The 26,144-nt window shown below is 41.0% G+C and overlaps 1 protein-coding gene and 2 long non-coding RNA genes across 3 annotated transcripts in view; all 3 read left to right on the forward strand.

The window, feature by feature from the left end:
• The window catches only part of LOC146675489 (uncharacterized), a 129,538-nt gene that overhangs the window by 26,901 nt on the left and 76,493 nt on the right, over positions 1–26,144 (forward strand). The gene's annotated exons all lie outside the window — the stretch shown is intronic.
• Positions 1–26,144, forward strand: part of LOC146675491 (NACHT, LRR and PYD domains-containing protein 1-like) — a 154,453-nt gene that overhangs the window by 18,939 nt on the left and 109,370 nt on the right. The window lies entirely within an intron of this gene.
• Positions 591–23,998, forward strand: LOC146675492 (uncharacterized). Its single transcript, XR_014910284.1, has 4 exons — positions 591–691; positions 2,640–2,695; positions 23,082–23,196; positions 23,448–23,998. It is a non-coding gene; the product is annotated as an uncharacterized LOC146675492 (long non-coding RNA).

Raw genomic sequence — 26,144 nt, forward strand, 5'->3', positions numbered from 1 at the left:
TGACGTCAGAAAGGATCAAAGCAAAGTTACCGCGTCACAAGCGATCGAAGCGATTCTAATATGTGCGCATGCGCACATATGAGAAGCGATCGAAGCGATTCTAATATGTGCGCATGCGCACACACGTGCTTGTTTGTGTAATATTGTTCACACTAAACTTGACCCTAATCAATTTAATATCAGTCAATCAAAGAAAATGTTAGTTTTGGAAAATTTTAAAATGACATAACTGACAGTTAAAACATTTTTTGTTCATGTATTTGTATTTGTATTGTCTTCGGGGTTGTTTTTGCATACCATGTCAAGCTTTTCTGTATATAGTCATGTCGTAGATTTCGGAGCAAACAAGAAATTGAATTGGATTTTAATATTGCAGTGCTTGGATTTCGGATTTGGTGCTTAAAACTTCTTGAAACTGTAACCGTATTTCATTCACCACAAATAACTATCTGATTGAATAGTTTTCTCATCAGATAGAGAAATAAAACGAGTCGCAAAGTCTAAAAGCAACATTTCTCTGCCTGGGCTGTACCTCTGCACGTTAGTCTGTTTCAGTGTGTGACCCCTCACCCCCTCCCTGATCAGTCGGGGGTGAGTGCGCTAATGTGCCTGGAGGCCGTTTTAATGAGTGTTTGCTGGAAAACGAAAAATACAAGAAGGATTTGTACGTTTTCACAACGGGGGAGTTTGCGTAAGTACTAGTAAATAATTTTCTCGAGTGTGTACGTTACACATGTTATTTGTTTAAAATTGGTATTATTATTTTGCTAGCTAGCAAACTCGCGGGATAAAGGATTGAAGTGCACTCAGTGCGATACAATACGGTGGCGCTATTCTAACAGTTAGTTATTGCAGGGTAACTTGTAGAATATGCTGTGAATTGAACCAAGATTACACAGCAGTAGCAGTAATACGAGTTACTTCCCTCAAGTGAAAGCGTTAAACGTTAGCCCGATGCTTAACTAGCCAACGTCAGGCTTTCTGATTGAAGGCTAAAAGCGACGTTGTCACCAAGTAAACAGAATATTGATGATATTTTTGTGTATCGCTGCAGCCTTTTCAAGTATTAACCTGGTGTCTTTGGGAACAGCTTAGGGGGAAATGACGGTAATATGACTGAACCGTATGGGAACAAAGAATAGGCACTTTTTTGTGCTACCGAAGTTTCCTCGCTTTCATTCAAAATCTGTTTATCATTAAACAATTGAAACATAATGGCTTCAAGCTGACATTGAGGCCTGTGGGGCACTATCAGCCACTGAGACAGTAGACAAGTGACTATTTCACACTTTAAGGCTGCCTGTTTATTTAAGGGAGATGAACAGTACATTATAACTGTACATAATAATATCAATGATGATAGATTAAATAAATGGGTTTTTGAAAGACGCTTGTGCATTTTTAAAGTCTAAAGTGTTGAATTGATCTGAGTATGTCATCTGTTCAAAGCCTCTCCCAGTCAGTGCTGTTCTCTATGCCTGTCTTACTCTACATGATGTTATTAGCACAAACACTTTAAAGGTGATAATTAGGTCTACAACAATAACACAGACTGCAATGTAGTTAAGCGTCTTACAGTTAGTTTTGAATGAATGAACTTAAAAAACAACACAAGCAAAGATCTGTCTCCTCCTGTTTTTTGTGTCACATAAGAAAGAAGCATCAATATCTGATGAGAAGACTTATTATTAATTTGGCCTTTCACGTGGTCTTATTCAGGTGATGCGAAGTGAAATATGCATCCTTTTTATGGTAATGTGCTGGAAAATGTTGAAAATGGACATTAAACGTGCTCACAAAGTGCTTGAATTTGACCCTGAAAGGTGTATGAAGCCAGAAAAAGTCACACTTGGAGTAAAAACCTCTCATAGCAAGTTAATCATATTCAATTGATTTGATGCTTTCAGCACAAAATTTAGCCACACAGTCAGGACAGCGTCTGATTTACCTTCATCGGTAAACGTGTTTATGCAGTACATAGTAACAGTGTGGCTGAGTCCTCTGGTTCAAATCAGTTCCAGTACATTTGGAGATGTAAGTCTTAACCTTTCACATGCATCGGGAAGGAAAAAACATTTAATCTGCACAGTACTGCCGAAGTGCAGCGATACATTGTGAAGTGCACATTTCCATTTCTCATACAGTACCGAGCAAAAGTCTTGAACCACCCCCTTATTTTTTCGTGTTTTGCCAGGTCAGTCTGTGTTAACGGTGTTATTAACTGCATTCTTCAACTAAAGAAGTGAGAACAAATGATGTGGGCTTTTGTTTTTTTGCAATAGGCTGCAAGTAAATGTGTACAGATACAATTTAAAATTGGTTCTTTGTTAAGTTTTCTGGTCCTTTCCATGACTTAGGTGTCTGTTTATGTTTGAATGTTTCAGAGATTAGTGTGAAGGGTCTTAACAGACAAAAAGTGGTCAAATACAAGCCCTGGATTAAAAATCAGAAACACTTTAAAAAGCCTGGAGAGCTATTCCTTAATACCACTTTAAAGATTACAGGGAAGTCCGGATCCCTGGAAGCAAATGAGGGATGGCTCAAGACTTTTGCACAGTGCTGTACATGTCATGTTCCCTGTTTTATAGCTCAGCTCAAACTGACACGTTCTCACTAACTGCTTCTCATTTTCTCCACAGTGAACTTTGACCACTTCCAGATACTGCGGGCCATCGGGAAAGGAAGCTTTGGAAAGGTAATGCAGCCTCCATTTTTCACGCAACTTGTATATTGTTTGGCCTTAATTACCCACCACGGTCGTCATCTCTAAAGAATCAGTGCAAGCGAAGCGAAATGTGCTGGGATTACACTTTAGTTCTCGTGTGCTGCTGTTATTTAATAACAGTTATAAATGCAGCTTATGTAATTATTTCTATAAAGTCAGTTAGAGGAGAGCCGATTTCTATTTCATCTCACTCAATCTAGGTGGGAATTTTGACCCCACGTCTCAATTTAATTACAGAGCACATTGAACGTCTGGATGAGACTTCAGTAATGAATTCAGGACTGTGTGTGTGTGTGTGTGAGATACACAATTGGGGCTGCAGAGATTGGAATAGTTTACCTTCATTTTAAATATCACTGCCCTGTGCACATTGTCGGCTTTAAAATTCAAACTTAAAGAGTTTGTAAGTAAACTGGCTGAGATGAGACAGACGATGCACCGGGTCCTCGTCTGAGTGCTGGCTTTCAGTTGTGCTGTCTCTGTTGCCTAGCCATGCACACACAGACACTGTGCTACACTTACACAGTGAGACAGATGCTCACAGAGACGTCCAGATACATTTTGTCCTCGCTGGAGGTCATCTTGTGTTTTTTGGCCCACTGTGGCCTCACACCGAGCTCCTGCTGTTTTTTGAACACTTTAACAGCACCAGTCTTTAGCTTCCTGTTGAACACACAGTGGGGGGGTGCAGGAGGTAATAAATCAAGTTTGATTATCCTAATTTATAGCTGTCTTTATGTTAAGGATTAAAATAAAATTCACAAGAGGAAGGTGTTGGTGTGTGTGGTTGGGAAGAGAAGGGCGAAGCTAGAATGAAGCACAGAGGGAGGTGTTTGCCTCTCGCTGTAGCGCTGTGAAACACGATCTGTAGATTGCAGCTTGTGTAGGTGCTCCAAGAAAATGGGTTCATTGGCATGCAGCACTGTAGATGTGCACGTATGCACTCGCGAAAGAGAGAGGATGCTTGTGTTGCTGAGCTCGTTCTTGCACAGCGGGGAGATGTGAGGTAGGTTGGGGCTACCTCATAACTCCCCGCTGTGAGGCTGCCAGATGGGAAGAAGAGGAAACCGCCTCGTTGTCCTGAAACGCTCGTTTTCCTCTGCTCACTTTTCATCTTTACAATCTCAGCACTTGGGTGTGTATCTTCTTGCAGTGGGCCTCTCAGTTTCATTCTTATTCATAAGCTCCTCTTTGTGTTATTTAGTTTGTACCTGAAAAGTCTAATTTATGCCTGAGTACACAAGTACAAATAAAAGGAGTACCACGTACTTTAATGGGTCAGCTTGGGTCCAGACCTGAATTAGAGATAATGTTGGGCTGTTTTAGGTCTGAGCCACTAACCTGACGAAAACGCAACACAACTGCTGGTAAGTGCGTGTTGTTTAAAACAGATAGTTGGAGAGGCAGGTCAGTGCTTTTAAAGGTTTATCAGGTGTCAAATCATTTTATAGATGGGAAATGTAGGACTGTGCAAAAGTTTGAGCCACACCTTAATTCTAAGATATAACTTGCTGGGTAATGGGAAACGGGTGCAACAGTTTAAATTTGAAAAGTTTACATGAAAATACAATATAAAAGGCAAAAACAGAGTTGATATAATGAGGTAATGAGCTTGAGCATCTTTATCTTCAGCACGCCCTGAACTCTCTTAGGCACATTTCTTTGGAATTCCTTTAAGTAGTCTTCAGGAATAGTTCTCCGAGCTTCTTTAAGGACATTCAGAGCTCTTCTTTCGATATCAGCTGCCGTTTTGTTCCATTCTCTGCCGAGATGATCCCACACGGCTCAGGTCAGTCCATGAATGATGGTGTTTCGATGTGTTTAGTAAGCTGCTGCCGATCAGACGCTTTCCAGATGGTATTGCATGGTGCATCAAAGTCTGGTGGTACTTTTCATAATTCCATCAATTTTGACGAAATCCCCAACACCCTGGCTGAAATGCAGACCCAAACTATGGCAGAGCTGTACAGTAGTTTACAGGTGGTTGTAGACATATTACCACAATTTGAACCAGAACTGTCAAATTTTGGTTCATCACTCCATCAGACCTGCTGCTACTGATTTTCAGTCCAGTTCTTGTGTAATTTGTTATCCCTCAGCCTTTTCTCCCTGTTCCCTTCCTTAATAATGGCTTCTTGACAGCCACCCTTCACTGACACCATGAGATGAGGCTTTGGTGAACACTAGATGGATCAACTGAAGGACCAAGTGCATCTTTCAGGTCCTGTGTCAGGTGTTTGCTGAATTTTTTTTGACATGACTTTCAGGTACTGTTCCTCCACTGTAGATAGATTTTTCAGCTTGTCCCCTTTTTTTCTGTCTTCTACTTTCCCAATCCAAAGAAATTAAATAGTGTGTTTCTGTGACAGGTTGCTAGTAACAAAGTCCCTAAAGATAAAATTTAAAATTGGTTCTTTGCTAAGTTGTGTGTTTTGTATTGTATTTGACAACTCGGGTTTGTCCCCTTGAGTTAGGTTAAGTGGTTTAACCCCCCCAAAAAACAAAAAAATCGCTCTGAAAGCGATCAGGTACAAGGACTGGACTGAAAATGGGTGAAAAAGCAGTTAATGTCCAAAGAAAAACTTTAAATGACCTTCAGAAAGTCTAAAGAAAGGAAGAAGAAGAACATCTGGCTCAGTGCAGGCAAAATATAAAGAACTGAGGAGAGGCTCAAGACTTATTCACAGATAATCAATCAAATTAATCAAGCGTCATCTGGAAGCATCCTCCTGGCTGTAAGAGCGTCTCGTTTTTGTCTCATTAACTGTCTGGTGGCGCTCACAGTAGTCTGCTGTGACGGGGACCTCGAGGACTAATGTTACAGGGAAATCATTAGGAAAGTGCTTTGGACTGAGCTTTACTGAAATCTCAGTTTTCCCCCTGTCGGAGAGCTCCACCACCTCCACCCCTCCTCCTCCTATTCCTTCTTTTTAAACGTCAGTGCAGGTACCGTCTCCCTCCCTCCCATCCCTGTATTTTTGTTACATAGAACTTAGTGGCTGTGCTCACTGTTCAATTCAAGTTGGTTTAAGAGAGATGGTAGTTTAAAAAACACAAAAACAAGCTGTTTTGGTAAAGCAATATATATGATTATTAAAGATAAAATATAGTGTTAATTTGTTTGAGTTCCTTCCCTCTCTCTTTACTTCTCACTCTGTTTTGAAGCATCTGCCTTCCAGCAGATGGGGGAGACTGTATTGGCAGCTGCTTTCCAGGAGGATGTAGCTCATCTGTATCACGAGGCCTGTTGGGCCATATACGTCCTAAGAGTAAGAGTAATTTCCTGCTCTCTCTTTTCCTCTCTAACTTTTCCCTGTGTGCATTAGGGCTGCCACAAACGATTATTTTGATAGTCGACTAGTCACCGATTATTTTTGCGATTAGTCGACTAATCAGATTAGGGCTGCACGATTAATCGTTAGAAAATCGCGATCTCGATTCATACTTATGTGCGATCTCATTTCCAAATGACGATTTAAAAAAAAGAAAAAAAAAAAAGACGACGATGATTGTACCGCATTTTGATCCGGGACGTACTCTGCATGAAACCAAGCGCTCACTCTTCCTGCTCAACAAATGACAAGGGCGGAGCCTTATACCACGTGATACAGAAGCTGTGCCGTGTGATGCTAAAATTAGCAGGGAAAAAACAACGGAGAGCACGTCAGGGATGACGAGAAAGTGACAGGAGAAAATCCGTCCCGGTCAACCACCCAAACATCAATAATGGGAACCTTATACAGCGCTTCCCTATACCCGTCGAACTCCCGCAGGCACAAAGAAATTACGGAGGCTATCACTTATCACCTGACCAAAGATATGGCTCCCATCAACACTGTGCAAAACGAGCAATTTAGGAGAATGATCAACACCCTAGACAAACGCTACACAGTGCCGTCCCGCAACTATTTTTCTATTGTTGCACTACCTGCTCTATACACGCAGCGTCGAGCAACGGTGGAGACGGAATTTCAAGCAGTACAACATTTTGCGGCAACAACAAAACGTGAGACATTTGTTGTTTTTATGTTTATTTATTGTTTTTATGTTCAGTCTCAACTGTTACGAAGTTGATGTGCAGTTAATAAGTGCAATAAATATTTATACTGGAAAAGAAAATCGTTGCCCCTGGTGAGAGGCGGCGGGCTGGGGTGGGTATTCTAATATCCCCTCGGCTTGCTGCCGGTACGTTGGGGTTTTTCCCGGTGGACGAGAGGGTTTGTTCCCTGCGCCTGGGAACGCCTTGGTATTCCCCCGGATAAGCTGGAGGAGGTGGCTGGGGAGAGGGAGGTCTGGGCCTCTTTGCTTAGGCTGCTGCCCCCGCGACCCGGCCTCGGATAAAGCGGATGAAGATGGATGGAAGAAAATCGTGAGAGAATCGTGATCTCAATTCTAAGCCAAAAAATCGTGATTCTCATTTTATGCAAAATCGTGCTGCCCTAAATCAGATCATCATCCATTGTACGTAAAACGTACAGCTTATTGCACCAGCAGCATCTGCTCTTATATAACTATCATTAGCTTACAGCTTTAAGTGTTTCAGGTATGTGCTAACTAAAAATAAAGACAAGATGATAGTTTATTAAATTTTAATGAAATTTGCAGATTGTTTCGGTGAAGTTTAATAACCTCAGCCGTCTGCTCCTTGCTATCTAAAATATAACAGGACACCGGAGTATATTCTCCAGCATCTCACACTTCTGATAATCAGTTGTCTGCTTGACGTTTACTCAGCTGTGTAAAAACTATAACTTTAATCTTAGCTAAACCGATTTGCTCAGGAACAAATAAAATACAAAAAAAGCAAACAATAACATTTTTAAGTTATCTAAGTGACTTATATCATGTTTAACCTGAGTAGCGAAAGACGGCGGTGGGTTTGAAAACGATTTGCCGGGAGTCCGGTGTTCTCACCGGCTCTAATGAGCCTTGCTCCCGGCTAGCTATCGAGCTAGTGACTAACAGAAGTCTCTGAAAACGTCGGAGCGCTTTTGAAATATGCGGTGTCTTGATAAACTGAGCAGATATTTGAGGTTTACACAGCTACACTCTCGCCTGAAAACATGTTAAACGTTTATTTTGTGACCCAGAAAGAATAATAAGAGTAATGTTAAAACTAACTAGCTGCCGCCATTGTTGGAAACTGAGCTGGGCTGCGCTATGAATTCTGGGACACAGCTTCTTCTTCTTCGGGGTTTAACGGCAGCTGGCATCCTTGTACATGCAGTGCTGCCATCTTCTGTTTCAGTCCGTTATTACACTCTTAAATCCTACTACTTATTCCTGCGTCTTTTGTGATCTTACAAAGCTTCAAACGACGATTTTGATAGTCGACGTAATCGTGACTAGTCGACTAATCGTGGCAGCCCTAGTGTGCATCAGACTTTCGCCCCCCTCTTCTTTGTCACTCCAATGTTCTCAGCTCAGGCTGCATAGGAAGCTGGCATTTCTCTTGCCGGGCTTATTAAAGCCTGTGCTTTAGAGCTCTGGAGGGGGGCTAACACTCGAGGGGGACATGACAGTCATTGGCAGCGACAGCAGTTTAGTGACAGCTTCCTAATGTCAACAGTCACATGGACAGGTAAACATCTAAACGGATAGAAGAGAGGTGGATGGAGAGAGACAGGGAAGGTCAGAAGTTGTGGATGAACTCAGCGTGCGGTTCCTGCGTCTTCTTTCCCTGCGCCGTGCAGCTGCTTCAGTGGGAATAAATCCTCATTAGGATGGAAATGGGAAGGCAGACTAACAGAGACGGCTGCTGGAAATGAGTGGGAGTAAAAACGAGATGGAGATGAGGGAGTAGATGATCAAACCTTCAACGTTTTCAACTTTTTTTTCTCTTTTTTTTAACATCCGTTGGGCTCCCAGACGGCCAATCAGTCCTTCTGTCTGTAAAGACTGACAGTAGCTGCTTTTTACTTCTCATCCCTCCCTTCTTTGCACCTTTCAAAACCAACTCTCGTCTTTACTGCAGGGCTCTAGACTAACTTTTTGCCATGGGCGTACCGGTACGCCTAACTCTAAAAAGTTAGGCGCACACAAATTTTATAATAATTGATATAATATAATGTGTTTTTCTGGATACACTGTGCTTTTTCAGCTTTCAAAGATTGATGACACCGTGTCAGAGCACTGGCTATGAATTTCAGAAGGATCAGGACTTAACTTAACAGAAAAGTTAGCAATAGTTGTTTTCCTATTACAGCTACATCCACTTCTGTCGTGCCTAGGCTGCTCACTAGGGCTGGGTATCATCACTGATTTCTATAATCCATTCGATTCCGGTTTTCAAAGTCCCGATTTGATTCAACTTAGCCTCAGACAGTCAGAAATATTATAACTCTGATCATTTATCAGTACTGACTTCATCAGAATTGTGAACATCACAGCAGATGCCTTTGTGTGAAAGTAACTAAGAATAAAACACAGAAAAACATGAAGGAGATTTTCCTGGTCTGGCTTTTTATAGCAGATAACCTTAAAAATATTCTACAATGTTCTGCATATGAAGTTTAAATTTCTTCAGTATTGAACAACAGAAAAAATAGGCTTTCTTGTCCGAGGTCATTTAAGTGAAAAAAAGAAAAAGACAGCAGCCCACAGCGCTGTAAACAACGGTAGACTGGTGGGTAATAAGCGAATGAATAATACAGAAAACAGAGATTGGAGACGGGAAACTGTTCTTGAAGTACAGAGAGAGATAGAGAGAGAGCTAGCTGTGCATGGAGTGTGATTTTAATAGTCGTGGAAGCAAAACAGCAAAATTAATGACGACATTGATCAAATGTGAAGCGCAGTTTGCTGCTTCTTTTGCTGCTGGCTCTGTGAATTTTGGTTGGAGAGACAAAACCTGCAGCTCAGAATCAGCGCAAGAAGACGTAAACACAGCGCGGACCGGACGCATCAGGATCGCTAAGCTCCGACAGCGTGTCCGTCTACGAGCCGTCGGGTGAGAAAGCCGAGAAAGACAAAGCTGATTCTGATGCGTCGGTCCGTTCTGTGTTTACGTCTTTGTGTGGAATCAGTGTACCTGCTCTCATTTACACGGATTCGCATTTGCGACCAAATTGGTTGCACTCTAGAGCCCTGTTACTTGATGAAAGTTGGTTTTGCAGAGTTAATCTTGCAGCTCAGCCACAGCATAGGCCTCAGCAACCAAAAGCATGCTAGCGGGCCGTTGTTATTATGTTATTACTGTGCTTTTCGGAAAATAAGGCACTCTAAAAATCAGTCCTTTGATTTTTCTGGAAATCGACAGTGCTCCTTATAATCCGGTTTGCCTTATGTCTCTACCAGCTTTGCACATCTACAGACTGAAATCTTTGCCCATTCTTCTTCACAAAACAGCTCCAGCTCAGTCAGATTAGATGGGCAGCGTTTGTGAACAGCAGTTTTCAGATCTTGCCACAGATTCTTGATTGGATTTAGATCTGGACTTTGACTGGGCCATTCTAACACATGGACATGTTTTGTTTTAAACCACTCCATTGTTGCCCTGGCTTTATGTTTAGGGTCGTTGTCCTGCTGGAAGGTGAACCTCCGCCCCAGTCTCAAGTCTTTTGCAGACTCCAAGAGGATTTCTTCCAAGATCGCCCTGTATTTGGCTCCATCCATCTTCCCATCAACTCTGACCAGCTTCCCTGTCCCTGCTGAAGAGAAGCCCCCCCAGAGCATGATGCTGCCACCACCATATTTGACAGTGGGGATGGTGTGTTCAGAGTCATGTGCAGTGTTAGTTTTCCACACAGAGCATTTTGCATGTTGGTCTCATCTGACCAGAGCACCTTCTTCCACATGTTTGCTGTGTCCTCCACATGGCTTGTGGCAAACTGCAAACGGGACTTCTTATGGTTTTCTGTTAACAATGGCTTTCTTCTTGCCACTCTTCCATAAAGGCCAACTTTGTGCAGTGCACGACTAATAGTTGTCCTATGGACAGATTCCCCCACCTGAGCTGTGTATCTCTGCAGCTCGTCCAGAGTCACCATGGGCCTCTTGGCTGCATTTCTGATCAGCGCTCTCCTTGTTCGGCCTGTGAGTTTAGGTGGACGGCCTTGTCTTGGTAGGTTTACAGTTGTGCCATACTCCTTCCATTTCTGAATGATCGCTTGAACAGTGCTCCGTGGGACGTTGTTTCTTTTTGTAGCCTAAGCCTGCTTTAAATTTCTCAGTAACTTTATCCCTGACCTGTCTGGTGTGTTCTTTAGACTTCATGGTGTTGTTGCTCCCAATATTCTCTTAGACAACCTCTGAGGCCGTCACAGAGCAGCTGTATTTGTACTGACATTAGATTACACACAGGTGCACTCTGTTTAATCATTAGCACTCATCAGGCAACGTCTATGGGCAACTGACTGCACTCAGACCAAAGGGGGCTGAACACACACCCCACTTTGCAGTTATTTATTTGTAAAAAATGTTTGGAATCATGTCTGATTTTGGTTCCACTTCTCACGTGTTCACCACTTTGTGTTGGTCTTTCACGTGGAATTCCAATAAAATTGATTCATGTTTGTGGCTGTAATGTGACAAAATGGGGAAAAGTTCAAGGGGGCCGAATACTTTTGCAAGCCACTGTATGAATCCTGGTTGTGTTTACTGACCTGGAAACGATTTTATGTGCACGGCGCTCGAAAATCTGTCAAATGTTTTAGTACGACTTTGCTAAGCTACGAAGCCGCACCGCTTGATGGGTTGTTGGAGCATTACAGCTATCGTAGGCAGGAGCCTCGCGGAGTGATACGTACTGTGCTTCAACATAATATTACTGTATTGTGTGTTTGTTTAACCTCTTTTTAAGTTTTGTGGATATTATACATGGTTGTGCTGAGGATATGTCGGCCAGTTTCCACTGGAAATGCCTTTTGGTTAAACTGTCAGGGAGGAATTTGCATTTGCACTGTTACATTTTTATACAAGTTTAATGCACATGAAAAGCAGCTGCTTATTTAAGTGAAAATACATTGATTTTTTTTTTTTTTTTGCACAAATGAAGTGGAGTTGTAAAGTATTCTGTCTCGTGTCAGTTATATCGTTATCGCACATTTTCAAATTTATATCGTGATGAATATTTTTGGCCATATCGCCCTGCTCTACTTCTACAACATGCCTTGTGTAGATGAGTTAGTGAGCCAAACTGATCAGCTGTCTTATTGTGTCTGTTGAGTGTTTGGTTTTGTGAACGGCCTCTTTAATGCACGAGGGTGTGACCATCCACATCCTTGTATCTGTCCACTGTCAGCCATTCATTTTGTGCAAATCTGGCCAAGTCTTCCAAGTGTGCGTGTTTTTTTTCCTTCTGACCAGATGCAGCTTTCTGCAACATCACTTTAATGTCCTTATACTGATCACCACACTGTGTATGTGCGCTAAAACAGCAATCATTTCACTGCTCCTTTGTAGTGACAGGTTACAAAACGTCATAAGATGCTGCATGGCTGTACAAGATAGACTTTGGTTAGCAACAACTCTCTGAGGCCTTTACTGTGAAACAGAACGCTGTCTTATCCAGCTAACTTCAAGGGTTAATGTGGGATTTTTTTGTAATTCAAGACATAATGCCAGGTCAACTCATGCTTTGAACCTAATCTGCTCCAGAGCAAATCATGTTCCAAATGAGAGATCAACAGGTAGAAAATCACAACCTACTAACCAGTAAGACCGAAAAAGAACAAAATAAATAAAATCCCCGATCCTGGAAGGTCCCTCAGACCGCTGTGTGCAGAGAGTAGGAGTGTAAAATGTTTCAGCAGAGTCTGACGTCTTTGTCTTTCCATGATGAGCAACAATAATGAACATAGATTCTCTACAACAACTTTATTGTTTTGGAAGTATTAATATATGATCCCAAAACGTCTACATCTAACCTTTTAATCAGACCAGCAAAAATCTAGTATTGAATCTTAGCACAGTCATAAAAAACTATTTGCTAAAAGCATTTTTGCAGCTGAATATTTTAAATGACAGTTAGGATTACTGGTTGGCTGTTTCACCTGTAAGACATTAAAATAACATGCTAAGGTTTAATAGTCTATAAGGAATACACTCTGAGGCCTGGGCAGTGTTGTGCTAATGAGAGAAGGTTTGTGTGTGCAGTGAAACAGTAATTTTTTTATTTCATAATTTATTGATATGTTTGATCCTTTCTGAGCTGCGTTAATGAAGCAGTCATTAGAGCACCATGTCCGCTAGAATAGTTCTGTAGTTTGATGCTTGAGTCGTTGCGGACTTGTTGAAACTCCCTCACCCGTCAAAGCAGCGTCTTTGTTATTCGAGTCCAGCAGATGGCAGTGTTTCACTGTCTGACGGCTGTCTGAAGCTTCAGCTGGATTATCCGTTTAAATGAGATCGTTTTATAAAATTTACAACAACAGGCCTGAACCTGCTTAGCTCCAAAGAGCTGGCTAAACGATGGGGCATGTTCAGAATCTTCCTGAAGTTTAACAATTTCCCAAAAAGCTACACAAAGTGAATTTTCATATAAGACAAGAAGGAAAGAACAGGGTGTGACGTGGAAGGGGCACTCTGGCAAACAAATTACTGCTTTTATTAAGTTACAAAACTCGCAGTCTTGTTCACGAGTGATCAGAGAAGGGAACAGGAGATGGACAGATGGATCGGTGCTGCGGCTGCAGACTCTTCACCAGTCGATTTACGTCCTTACCCTCTGTCACAACGGGACTGAACGGACTCACGCGTAGGCTCTGAGTAGGGAACAATAAAGGTTTTTTATTTACAGAAGCACCAGGTGATCTATTTACACAGTGGGGAAAAGACGGGTTCCGGGAATCCACACACGAACAGGAGGGGGGAAAGACACTTGCAGTCCACACACGCTCCAAAGTCCTCACTCCATCCACGCTCCACGCTCCTCTTCACACTCCACAAGAAACACAAAAGCTCGCTCCAATCCTCACACACTTGATCGCTCAGGTAACACAGGGGCAGGTCCAGGGAAATCTATTCACAGAGATGCAAAAGGTTACTGTAAGAAGATCGCTAGGGAAACACGAGAATGAACTGAGCTGGGGTTAACACTGACGAGAGTCGGCAACGGTCCAGCGACGAGAAATACAGGGCTGCCATCTTATAAGGGGACTGGAACACTGTTGGGTGATGAGCCACAGGTGTCACCAGGTGCGTGGGCCAAGGGCAGGAGCCCACAGATGAGCTCCGCCCAGGCAGTGAGAGAAGGAGGGAGGGAGAGAGCGGGGACAAAATCAAAACAAAAAAACACATGTAGCCACACTGAGGCGACCGGGTAGACACAGGGACCCTGACACCCTCGCCTTTTTCACAAATGTCATGTATGAAAATCTATAATAACTCCAGTTATACGGATATCAATATCCTCATAAGTGAGGATATTGATAAACTGATTTGAACTTTTACTGATTTCTGTTTAGATATAAATTGATTCAAAGTGGTCAGATATGCAGATTCTGACCTTTCCTCTGGCAAATATATAAACTCACTGAAAACAGTTTGACTTTTCAGAGAGTTTCCTATCTATCTGTATTTTTACTTTAATAGTTAAGCACGATTAACATTTATGAAACAAAAATAAACAAGTTAATAAATGAAATGAAATAATACTGATTTATATATTCACTCTGTTTACTTTTTCGATATAGAAATACAATGAAGACTTCCATGTTCCTGCTGGTGGCGCTCTCTGGCACTGTGCTCTGCATAACTAACGGACGTGTTCAGAAATTCGAAAACCAGCATATCATCAACATGATCCCACAAGGGGGATGTGATGATCTGATAGCAAACAGAGATAATAATGGTAACTGTAAGCGCAAGAATACCTTTATCATTGGTGACTTTAATCAAGTTAGAACAATTTGTGATCCGAGCAATTGTATCAATGCAAATAGAAATCTTTATAAAAGCCCCACAGACATGCACATTCTGTATTGTAAACTGCTGGGACAAACAACGATACCCATTGTACATCCAGATACAGATGAAAAGGCGTATTGTAATTGCATGTGATAAAATCAATACTTTCCTTCAGCCTGTGCACTTTGAATGTTGCTCTTGAGTTGAGAGATGCTGTGAGCTTGCTGCCATCTTTAAACATCACTTCATGATGCTGGTTTAGATGCTTTATAAGACTTTGTTACGTTTCTTAAACAGTGATGAAAATAATAAAGAGGAAATATGAGAGAAGTGATTTTCAGTGAATGTTGAAAAAAATCCCACAATAACAAAAACGATGGCAACATTGCTACACTTTGCTTTCTTAGCTTGCATATTGTACATTTTCACAGTTGTTTCTGATTGGCTCCATCTTCTCTCGTTGTCACAGCTGTTGCTCAACTTTCAGCACTCATTAAATTAAAAAAACAACAAACAAAAAAACCAAGCTGCTGCTGGTAAGGTTGGCATTCTTGCAAGACTCAGTAACACAAAACAAATAAAAAAATGCACATCCCATGTTTATCCCATGTTATTCCAGGCTGAGTTTATGCATTTATGCTTATTTGTTTATAAAATATTATAAGCTGGTCTGAGGTCATTTGTTACTAAAGAAAAACAAACAAACACTGTGTCATTATTTAATCCACTAAAACTAAGACACAATGCAGAAGCAGTGTGTGAAAACTAAGTGCACCTTCACTGGTGTAGCATCTGCCTTAGAAACAATCAAGTCAAATGAAACTGTTGAATCATCTCTATGTGCTAAAGGCTCATTTTAATGCAGCATTAATCACGTTGCTTTAACAGTGCTGCATTTTAATAATGTTTATCACGTTCTTTGTAGATTTTAATTATCACCATCGTCGCTGTGAGAACATGTCTGGTTGGAGCAGGCGGCACTCAGGGATCATGTTGTGTGGAAGAAGAGTCATGTGATTGTTTTTTTTTTTAAAGATTTTTTCTATGAGTGCACAGAGTGTGAAACAGAAAGATAGGATTGACAGAGAAAGCTGATCATGTCTGTTGTGACACCTGCAATCTCTGACTAGAGTTTTAGGTTTTGTCAGGCAGCTAACACAAAGAAAGCCTGGCTTCATTGTACAAATACAACTTACATATACAACACATGACATATTACACAGAGTCATTATTTATTCAACAAAAACTAAGCCAGATGCAGTTTTTGGATTTTATTTCAAAATGTTCTTATTCTGATTGTTTACTTAATATATTTAGACACATTTGGTTTATTTCTATAAAAATGATATTTTACACAAAACTTCAAACAGCTGCCTGCAAACATGGCTCTTTATTGTAAAGCCAGGTATGAACAACAACCTGCAGCTGCATGCTGTTGTGGTCATTGGTGTCACATTATGTTCTGAACCACAAACAGAGAAGTTTCTTAGAACTGCTGGGCTAGTGATGTAGGTGTTGATGCAAATGATGGCTTAGGGTGGTGCTACGACAGTGTATAAAAACTGAAGCTCCCAGAGCCAAGTGTTATTTGTTCTTCCGTAACTGAGGTGAACTATAACCTGCTCAGGTAGAATTTAATAACAGCGTGTCTGAACTGCTCATCTCCAGGCTTCACGTCTCATTCTGTAAGAACTTGTTGTTTGTTTATGAACTTTTTAGAAACAACAGACTTTTGTATACTTCCAAGAAAGAGGGAGAACTTACTCTTCTGCCACACTCACGTTCATCTTTATCTGTCATCAGTTCAGATAAAAGCATCACTGATTATTCTGAACACTGTTTTAAAGCTTCTGCGTCACTCTGATTTCTTCTTAAAGTTGGCAGACAGGATTGTGAAGAAGGACATAGTGGATCCCCCCTTTTAATGAGCATATTATCTGTGAACACTGAATACAAACAACCTAAATGCTCATTAAAGAAGCAGGTTGGCTCATAAAGTGCTCTGTACTTGTTTTATGCAAGTGCTGTTTCTGGAAACAACCACCATCTGTAATCAACACAGGACTTATTGAACTGTCAGGTGTGCAGACAACATGGCACATTTTGGGAACACCTATAGTTGATGTCTTAATTATGAAAATAGCTACTATGTAGTTGATGCTTCCTGTTCTGCCAGAGCAGGTGCAGCCTTTGTGGAAGTGGGTTCCACTGGACCAGCGTCTGTGAACGATCCATTGTGGGTGATTTTTTTTTTTTGACCTTACATCTGTGTGTAAGGACCAACCACAACCATCTAAAATCTTTGCATGTTATTTTATCTTCTGTGTAAGAAGTACACAGCATACCCTGATGATCAGCTTCAAGGGTTCTCAGTGTAGGATGCATACAGTATGTCATGCTGAAATATAGAGCACTTACAATAGAACCCACTAGAAACCAATTATTTTAGCCTGGTTCCTTAAATCTATGGCATTTTTCCCATGCTGACTGATATGCTGCTCAGTGTCTTTTGCTGTCTGTCATGATCCTGGGCCATGTTGGCCCAGCATTCTTAGTTTTCGTATGTTTTGTGTGTTGTTCTTTATTTATGCCATGGTTTCTGTTAAGATGTTCCTTATTTGATTACCTCCTGTGTGCCCCTCTGTTTATCTGTGAGCCCTCGTTTCCCCTCCTTGAGTTTTATTCCATGTTTTCCCAGCCCGTTATGTCCGTGCTCTCCCCGTGCTGTCTCTCCTCCTCTCTGAACCTCCGTGTACTTCCTGTTTTACTTTGACAGTCTCCCGTCAGTGTTGCGTTCACTCCTGCCGTGTCTTGTTATGATTATCAGTGTCACCTGTGTTCCCCGTGTGCTCCCACTTCCCTCGTTAACCCTCTGTGTATTTATGTCTGCGTCTCCCTCAGTTCTGTGTCGCGTTCTCCCTCATTCATGGCCGTGTGTTTCTCTGTGTATTACGTTATAGTTTCCTCGTTTAGGTTGTATGGTTTTTCTCTCCAGCAATAAAGCTGTGTTTTGAGTTCATTCCTGCCTCCGTGAGCTTGCGTTTGGGTCCTCATCCTGCCTGCACACAGCCGCAACCATGACAGTCTGCTTTTAAATCAGATGTCACTCTGAACATAAACACAAGCCACAGCAGCCCAGCTGTCTTAGCTGAGTACAAGGATACATTTACTCTCTTTGTGTAAAATATTGTGATGATTTTACATTATATTAGGCAGGCAGCTGCCCAAATTAAACCGTGACTATTAGCAGTTTGGTTATTTTGAACGCCTCGGCTGGAAAAAATTCAAAATGGTTTGTAAGGTTGGCCACAGCTTTGTATGTAAAGGGGAGTTAGAAGATTGCTTCATATTTTAAGATTGATTAAGATTAATTAATATTTTTAATTGTTTTATTTTACATCTCACCTTTTACACTGCATTGAGTTGCTGCCATGTGATTGGCTGAGTGTACATCGTTCTTTGTTTCAAAATGGACTTAATGCTTGGTTGAACAGTTGTGATGTTTATCTCCTTTAGATTTATTTTTTATTTTCATGATGAAAAATGGTTTGTTGGTTCATACCTATGAAGTTACAGTGTTTCTGAAAAGCCTAAAAAGATGAATTGTTACCATAGTAAACTTCAAAGCAGACTTTATTATTTGATATAGTTATAAAATTGGATAAAAACTGACTTCAGCATAATATAAAATAATGTGTTGTCACTATGTATGCATTGGTCAACTTTCAGATCTATAAAGTTCAGCTCCCCCAGCTGTGTCTCCCTTCTGTGGCCCATTCCCTCATTACTACCCTGTGTATTTAAGCCCTGTGTTTTCCCATGCTTGGTGTCGCGTCGTACCCTCAGACCCTGCCTGTGTGTTCCTGCTTGGTTTCATGGTTTGGTTTCTGTTTTTGTTTCATGCCAGCAATAAAAGCTGTGGTTTTAGTTACATTTCGTCTCGGAGTCCTGCATTTGGATCCACATTTCCACCTGCCCGCACTCAGAGCCCTGACATCAGCATAATATAAAATAATGTGTTTTCCCGATACCTGATTTTTAGCACTATGTATGCATTGGTCAACTTTCAGATCTATGAAGTTCAGCTCAGTTATCTATGTTTTCATTTTTAGTTTCCATTTGCATTTAGATGCACGGCCGATTCTCTGATGTGTGATCTGTTTCTACCTGTGCTGATGCTAGCAGGACTAAAGCTGATCAAGCAGCAGTAAATATGTGAAGCAAGGCTGAAGGATACACTCATAAAATGAACAGAATCATAAGAATATAACAGCACGAGCACTGCAAATGCAACTAAAACATGTTGACATCAAATGGTATGTTATTTGAAATCTATATGAAATAATGACACATCTATGTTTTCCATTTTTTTTTTTTTTTTTTGTATTTATTTAGTTTTTCCACAGTTGTGTAAATCAGTCTGTCTGTGGACTGGTACAGCTGAAAAGCTGACGCAGCCAGTTCCTCTTCTTCTTCTTGGGTTTTTTGTCTGCCACAGTCTTAGCTTCAGTTTTGAGTTCAGCTGGATTGGTAGTTATCGTGTTCTCTCTGTCTTCTGTTTGTTGTAGAGAGTCATGCAGAGACATCTCAGTTGATGTCAGGGAGTCTTCTTCTTCTTCCTTGTCCTGTTCTTTGGTGTCTTTTTCCACCAGAAGCTCAGATTTTCCATTTGCTGTGTTGGAATTTTGTTCATTTTGCTCCTGTGTGATTTTAATGTAGGACGCTTTGACTTCTTTCAACTCTTGATAAAGAGTCTCTACTTTCATGTCATGAAGCTCCTTGTTGGAGCAGAGCTGGGATTTAAGCTCACTGATTTCCATGTTCAGTGTCTCCTGGTCCTGCCTATGTTTGTCTTCCTGTTCCTTGAGTTGGTGTTGAGCTTCTAGGAGCTGTTGTTGGAGTGTTCCTATTTGCTCTTGTTGAGTCTTGTATTGGAATTCAAATTGAGCCTCCTTCAGACCTACACAGTCCGTGTGCGAAGCCTCTGTGGACACGACTTAAATACACAGAGAAACACAGGGGAATTACACACAGGTGGTGGACACAGCTGGGAATAATCAACAAGACGAGACAGAGATAAAACTGAACACTCACATGAGACGCAGACCTTCACAATAAAACAGGAACAAGAAACCATCACACTAAGACGCAGACTCGACATAGAGAGAGAGACAGAAAATGACACATGGAACTAAACTAAACCTGCAAAAACATGACAACTCAAAATACTGGGTCAAACTGACCCAGAACCGTGACAGATTTTCTATAATGTTTTGCTTGAGCATGTCCTGCTTTTCTGTAATGTTATTTCTACAGTTTTAGCAGTTCTTCTCGAGGGAAAGAGAAAGATGTAAAAATCTTATACGTTATATATGTTAAATAACATGTGTAGTGCTCACATGTAATGCAGATGTTAGCTTTGATCTAACCAATGAATCCTGATTGGATGTTGTTAGCGTTAGCACTTGTGTTTGCTTCCCTGCTGTACAACAGCATTACCAAAATACAACTGAAGAAACAAACTCAGTTATGAAAAGTTTGTGTTCAGTTTGCAGTCGCTGAAAATAATTACACCTTTGGGAATGACATGGAAATGCTCCCACACTAAAGATTGGGTTTTGTTTTGGGGATTTTCCATCTTAATTTATCTGTCTTATTTGGCTACATCTACGACACTGCTATGCTCTCTCTTGCCTATGTTTTCGTGGCTGCTGCTATCTGTATTTTAATATATATATATATATATATGCAATGAAAATTCCCGTCTCGCCCCTCCCGGCAGTCTGTATACTTTAAGCTCGGGTAGTTTTTACACAGGATACGGGAGGATTATTGAGAAGAACCTAAGCAAACACGTGACAAGTTTTCAACAGGAATGAATGACAGTAAAAATGTTACCTCACAGATCGTTTTCATGCCATCAGTAATGAGCTGGTTTCAGCTGGACTGGACACACTCAAATGGCAAAGAAGGTTGTGTAGCCTTTGCAGAGAAGATGAAATGCATTCATGTAAATCAAAATGCATCTTTTAATTGAGGTAGAGGTTTGTCAGAGATATTATTCTCATAATGTACCTTTGTCCCAGCTGATTACCTTCATTAAACAGCAGGTTGCAAAAACCTCTTGTGTACCTCTTTTCAACCACTGGGAGGCGCTACAGCTTCATTCCTGTCACACTAAGGCAGCGGTAGGGAACTCCAGGCCTCGAGGGCCGGTGTCCCTGCAGGTTTTAGACGTTCCCTACCCCTGCACTAAGGCCTTTGAAATCTTCATTAACACTGAGTTTGAAATTTCTATCAGTCGAATGCAAAGGAGTCCTGTGGTTGTAGGACAGAGGTAGGGAACGTTAATCTGCCATCATTTAGATTATATGACAACAACCTTCAAATCTGAAGTCTCAGAAATCTGCTTCATGTACAAGTTCCTCCAATAATCAGGGCTAATATCACCAAATTGTACATAAACAGACTTTTACATGTTAAATATTTCTCAAATATGGGGAAAAAAACAATATAAAATACTATATTATTAACAAAATATCTTAAGATACAGCTACAAATTGCTTGAAACATTTGCAATGAAATATATAAAACAGCTTTATTGTCAGTGAGGACAAAGTTATAGTGATGCTGTGCTGGAGTGTTCAAAAGAAGACAGAGACATGAAGTATAAATATTGTATAATATTAAATATAAGAAAGAACAAAGTTATAAAAACATTAATAATTGAAATCTGCAACAATATTCACATAAAGTGTAAAATACAGAGTTAACTGTTTAATAGGTAAAGTTTAGGTCTTGCAGTCGAACAATGATCCCAAACACAGCAGCAAATCTACAGCAGAATAGCTGAAAAGCAAAGTCCAGACCTCAACCTGGGACATTCAGAGAGCTGTGCTTAAATAAATGCCCACAAAGCTCAAAGAACTGAAGCAACGTTGTAATGAAGAGTGGGCCAACATTCCTCCACAACAATATGAGAGACTGATAAAGTCAAGCAGAAAACAATTAGCTCACATTTGTGCTGCTAGAAGTGTTTCTAGTTATTCACAGGACTGTAGTTTGAATTTAAAGAAATGTGAAAGTGCACTGAAATTAACATAAAGTTATTGCAATTTTTAAAAAAATCAAGAAATCTAAGAGGAAGAAACAATGTAAACCACACAATTTTTTTCCTTATATTCTCCACACGGCAATGCACATAACATACATAAAATATTTGCATTTATCAATAGAAAATATACAATTTTTCCATAGTCATAGCCAGGCCCGATTACTGCCAAACCTGTGCTGAATCAATCACTTAAACAGGACCTGTCTGACAAAGTAGAGTAGACCAAAAGATCCTCAAAAACTACACATCATGGCGCAATCCAAGGAAATTCAGAAGCAAATAAGAAACAAAGTAATTGAGATCTCTCAGTCTGGAGATGCAACGTCAAGATGAACAGAATCCAGTTTCTGGGATCCTGAAGGAGAATGTCTGGCATCTGTTCACGACCACAAGCTGAAGTGCACTTGATCCAAAGCACACCAACAAGTCCACCTATTGATCAAAGAGAAAATGCATACTACCACAATGCATTGTTATTGCATCTCAGTTTCTCACCATCACTGATAATCTGACGTCTGCTGGACCTCAGGAATCGTCTCCATCACCTCTCTGTGAGGAGCAGAGAGCACTCGTGCTGCACATCCCACCTGTGTGCTGTGTTTACGTGAACCTGAGAGCACAGCTGTAGTGGTGACAGTGACTGTAGCGTTGGTGTTGGACACATTGACAGTGTTGTACTGTGAGACACTGAGTGTTACAGTGGGAGCAGGTCGACCAGTGGCTGAACAGGAAACAACCCACTCTTCAGCAGAGTTTGACTCTCTGACATCAACAACAGGTTCATGCAGCTCTGTGAAGGATCAGGAGATATAAAATAAGGAGTATATTGTTAAAGATACATTGACTTCTAACACATGTAACGCATTAAGGTACACGATTTATAAACTCCAGTTTGTTAATTATTTGTTCATTATTCATAACTATATACTTAATTTTTTAAAAATTAAGTGCTTTTGGTCAAATGGAATTTCTTTTTGGGTAATTTTAGCCCCTTTTAGCCCTCTGCCAAAATGTTTTAACCTTTCTGTCTCTAACAGTAAAACATCGTTCCTTTATCTTCTGTGTCTGGTGTGTTGGTCAGGATTAGCTAGCTTGGCAAAAAGTTCACATTAAACAAAGTGTGTTACTGTGAGGTGTGTGTTCGTACTATGAGTCACAGCTGGAGTTTTCTTGCGGGTGAAGGTTTTTCACCTCGCTGTCATTCTTGCATAAAAGTGTTTGACCCCTTCAGAAAAAAAAAACGAAATTTGGGATTATTTTTTGTTTTGTTCATTGTGTGTATTTGTTTCTACTTTTTACTTTTTCTTTTACTGTGTACAGCACTTTGGTCAACCTGTGTTGTTTTTAGACATGGTTATTGATTGATTGATTGATATGTCTTTGATTAAAATACAGCCTACTCCACATCCTCCAAGTTACAGAGAAGAGGAACCATCTGGGGTGAACTTGTGCACTTGGTATTGGCTGTCATGGTCCCTGTGCCTCTCCGGCTCGCTCATGTTGGCCACAGGTTTGTTTTGTTTTCTCTCCTGCTTCCCTGGGTGGAGCTCATTGTGGGCTCTCACCCTTGGCCCACGTATCTGCGGTGATTTCTACACCTGTTGCTGATCAGGCGGCGTCCCCCTTGCCTATTTAACGCTGCGGCACGGAGTATTCGGCACTGGAATGTTGAACCTCCCATGTTCGTGCTCTCAGCTCTCCTAAGACAAACTCTCTCAGTGTTGTGTGGCGTATTGATCTAATTGGACTCTTTGTGTTTAGATCTCCCCGGAACTGGTGGCGGACCCTGACCTGTGATCCCTGTGTGTGTCAACATAAGTGGAAATTGGAGCGAGAGTGGCTGTGGAGAAGCGAGTGTGCGTAAGAAGAGGAGTGGCGGAGTTTGGGCCGAGTGGAGAGCGAGTGTGGATTCCTTCCCCTGGAGCCCTGAAGCCCTGCCCCATGCACTGTATATACACATCACTGTGGTTTCCCTTCTGTGTTAATAAATTGTCAACCCTTTGCTTGCCAGAACGCTGCCTGCGTCTGAATCCATCTGTTAGCCCTGACATTGGATACCTGGAAATCAGTGAAGGGACCATTAATGCTTCAACTTGTACACAGGTTTGAGAGCAACCACCCAAAAGCTTCTGCTAATAAACACTAGTCTGTGTTTGTGATGCAAATGTTTCTGGCTGTGTTCACAAACATTTAGTAAGGTGAGTGAGGAATATTAATACTTATTATTAGATCATTAGCAGACTGTAGAACTTGACTGCACGCCAAGGTGGCAGTTCAGCCATTTGATTCATGTTGCAGCAGCTCATGAGTGAATGAACATCGTGCAATAAAAGTACTTCTAGAAGTACATTTTTGCAAAAACGTACATTGTGGAGGAATGTAGGGAAGACACGAGGGAGCCCAATATTTTACTCAAACGTTAATCGCTGCATCACACAACTGAACATTCAAAGCGCCACAACCTAACCCTCTCACTTCCCGTTACACTGGGTACGAGTGGAGCTACCTGGTGGTATGTACTTACATTTATTTAAATTTACTTGAGTAGGGTAGAGTCATGCTAATGACCTAATAATTTTATTCAGGTGTGTTGCAGCAGAGATACATTTAAAAGCTTCAGGACGCTGGCTCTCAAGGCCTGGAGTTTGACACCCCTGCTTTACACAAAGATGGGTTAAATCACAGTGCAAAGAATGAATGAATAAATGAAATATAAAAAATAAATAATTATTAAATAGTCTTACACATCAATGTCATTGGTTGACTTTTGAAGTATTTGAATCCTTATTGGGTTCCCTGAGTGACAGAAGGATTAAAACACTTTAAAATCAGTACTGAAAATATGTGCAGACATTACTAGATAGATTTAGGGTTAGAATCAATAAATCACTATCATGTTAAACACTCTTAGAGTTCAAACCTTCGTAGAAACATAAGTCCAGTATCATGGAATGAAACCTAAAGGTGCATTTGAGGGTGCAAAACGTTTCGTCGGCATTGTTGTGTTTGTTTGGGAGAAAACTTACAAACATACAGTGCAGCACTTCAGAGTTACACTGCTAGCGATCGAAGATTTATGTAAATTCGACAAGCTAAACGCATTCTGTACTGTACAGCAGGAGTCCCCAACCTTTTTGCGCCACAGACCACTTTAATGTCAGACAATATTTTCAGGGAACGACCTTTAAGGTGTCGCGGATAAATACAACAAAAGAATAAAAAAAAGAAAATGTGGTATTTTGTAAATATAATAATAAACGTGACTTGAGCTGTGCGCCAACAACAATGACAGTGACATCCTCCTCTCTGCTTTTTAATGCTCTCTGGTCGCTATGGTAACGCGTAAATAGTTCTTTCAAAATAAGACACACAACTACAACCATACATTTCACACCGGAGGATCAACTCTCGCAGAACGGTACCAAAAGACTCACGGACCGGTCCCGGTCCGTGGGCCTATTAGGGACCGCTCCTGTACAGGAGACACTGGATTAGATTGATTGACAATGGTCTACACTCAGAACGCACAACACGATGTGCTGTAAAAAAAATTAAAAAATCAGCGAAACAGCAAGTGTCACTTTTGGCCACGAACAATTTAGGGCATGGTGAATTTTTTTGAACAAACCCAGAGTGTTAAAAAAAAATTAAAACCATTTTTATTTATCAGCAGCATCAATAGTAACAAAAACGCAATTTAGTTTTCGCTGTCAGAGTTGATTTAACTGAAGTTACGTGTTTCCGGTTACTGTGGAGCTCCACAGCAGCTGCAGCCAGAAGCTGTTTCTACAGGATCCTGATGGACACTCAAAGCTTTTAGAAAATGTCCTCATTAGTTGTTTGCAGCAGAATATCAACCAATGTGAACCAAAACAAAAAAAGTGCTCTGCACATGTGTGTGAGACTACAGATTCTAGAATCAGAACTGCTGATTTCATTACTCTGAACTTTTAAAGGCGGGTTTGTATCTGAGAGCAGGGACACTTGCTGTGTTCAGTGTGACTCGTCTCTGCAGAAGGTCAGGGCTCTGATAGTTGCAGTTAGCGGGTGACTTACTGGGCAGGTGGATCCTGAGTGTCTGTGGGAGTCAGGGTTCATTATGGTCCTGGTTGCTACTGGAAATAAAGAAACAAAAGGAGGGTGTGATGTTCAGGAAGTACAGACTGTAGCTCAGCAGGTAGAATTACTAACTGGAAGGTTGGAGGTTTGATCCCTGGCTGCTCCAGTCTGCACGCCACGGTATCCTTGGGCAAGATGTGGAACCCCGACTTCCTCTCCGATGCATCCATCATAGTGTCATTGTTAGAAAAAGAAGTGCTTGTGTGAATGAAGCACGCTGTATAAAATGCTTTGACTGCTCATACAGAAAAGCAGCTCATAAGAACCCAGAGGGGAATGGAGACTTGCAAGAGTTGTAGAGACTGTCAGTGGAAAAGATGGACTTGTGCGAAGGGTAAA

The sequence above is a fragment of the Rhamphochromis longiceps genome, linkage group LG3, assembly GCF_057381845.1.
Source record: "Rhamphochromis longiceps isolate RC_006_pf linkage group LG3, R_longiceps_female_GT1.1, whole genome shotgun sequence".
Lineage (NCBI taxonomy): Eukaryota > Metazoa > Chordata > Actinopteri > Cichliformes > Cichlidae > Rhamphochromis > Rhamphochromis longiceps.